This window comes from Orycteropus afer, unplaced genomic scaffold, assembly GCF_000298275.1.
Source record: "Orycteropus afer afer isolate SDZICR_OR568_19922 unplaced genomic scaffold, OryAfe1.0 scaffold00253, whole genome shotgun sequence".
In the NCBI taxonomy this organism is placed as follows: Eukaryota; Metazoa; Chordata; class Mammalia; order Tubulidentata; family Orycteropodidae; genus Orycteropus; species Orycteropus afer.
In genome coordinates this window covers 3,395,324-3,396,800 of record NW_006921840.1, presented here as the reverse complement: position 1 = coordinate 3,396,800, position 1,477 = coordinate 3,395,324, and the positions used below count along the sequence as shown (strand labels likewise).

The window sequence follows — 1,477 nt, the reverse complement described above, 5'->3', positions numbered from 1 at the left end:
GCAACAAAGGTGCAGTAGTTTCTAATATTCATAAAACTCACAGGTAGGAAAATAAGCTAGTAGAACAGCAGCGACACCTTCACCTTTGATATTCAGCAGAGTCACTTCTCTCCTTGAGACTGTACCAAAGAGGGAGTTCTGCAGCTAAGGAAACTGAACCTCGTGTTGCTACAAAGATCAAGTTGCTTGTGAGCAATGAAGTGGATCTGTTTTACTCCAAATGGCTGACATAGGTTACCTCATCTCTAAAGTTTTGTCTGGTTGTGTGATGTAAAATGTATCGTATAATGAAAAATAAAAAAAAAAAAAAAGAAAGAAAGAAGTTGAGGACTACAGAAATGGAACATTTGCAGTTCTTATGTTTTTGGTTTGACTTTACTGAAGAAGAAAGGAGCTTTTATCTGAAAGACAAGACAGTTTGAGATTCTGGGATATAGCTATGAGCCTTCGCAGTCTATAAAGGTTATGTTTACTTTGAAGCATGGACACCCTTGTTCTGTGTATCACAGGAGTCTGATTAGCTTATGAAATCTGGAGAGAGAAGTTCTTTGGGGAAGGTGTCTCTGAATACGAGGGCAGACGTTTCCATTTTCTTGTGTTCCATGTACCTCTTGCCTTTGTTTCAAAAGCAAGAGGCAGAAAAGGCAAAGTGCAAAGGGAATGATAATCATGCTCCAATTCCTTATATTATGTTTTTCACTTTCTGATACTCCTTATTCTTTAAGATAACTCTATTTATGCTTTAGAAAATAAATAATTTAAAAAATACTTTTTCATGTAATGTGGACATAATTTCTTAGTAATGCTATATCTAAAATAAAAATGACCTAGTAGGGTTTATTTTAAAAACCTGTTAATTTTTAAAAATAATTTTAAAGCAAATTGTTGTTGTTGTTATGTGCTGTGGAGTTGGACCTGACTCATAGAGACCCCTCCTTGGGTTTCTGAGGCAGTATCACTACGGAAATGGACTGCATTAAGTCATTTAGTCCTTCCTTCCAAGGAGTGGCTGGTGGGTTTGAACCGCCAGCCTTCTGGTTAACAGTCAAGTGCCTTTGGCACTAAGCTACCAGAGCTCCTAAAGCAAATAAGTAAAATTAAAAATATGAACAACTACATAGTTTTTTAAAAAGGATACATTATAAGGTTCATGAGTATCCTGATAGAAGTTATTTTCTGACATATATTAATTTCACATTGCATTTATCATTAAGAATGGTTAATTATTTAATATAATATATATAAAAAATTCCTAAATGTAAACTTTGATTTTGTGTATTCATCTTGTTTTCTAACATCTAGTACATATACAAATATAATAGCCAAGAATATTGGTCAAATTAAACAGATCTTTTTTTCACATAATGTAGTTAAAAGTTCAATATTATCTCTGTCTGATTTAGACTTCTTCAGAAATAAGTTGTCATCCCTTATGTTTATAGTTTGGTATAGTAGAAAGAAAGAAACCCTGGTTGCA

The 1,477-nt window shown here is 33.6% G+C and overlaps 1 protein-coding gene across 1 annotated transcript in view; it reads left to right on the top strand.

Annotated features, from left to right (window-relative positions):
- The window catches only part of CFAP54 (cilia and flagella associated protein 54), a 602,528-nt gene that overhangs the window by 312,408 nt on the left and 288,643 nt on the right, over positions 1 to 1,477 (top strand). The window lies entirely within an intron of this gene.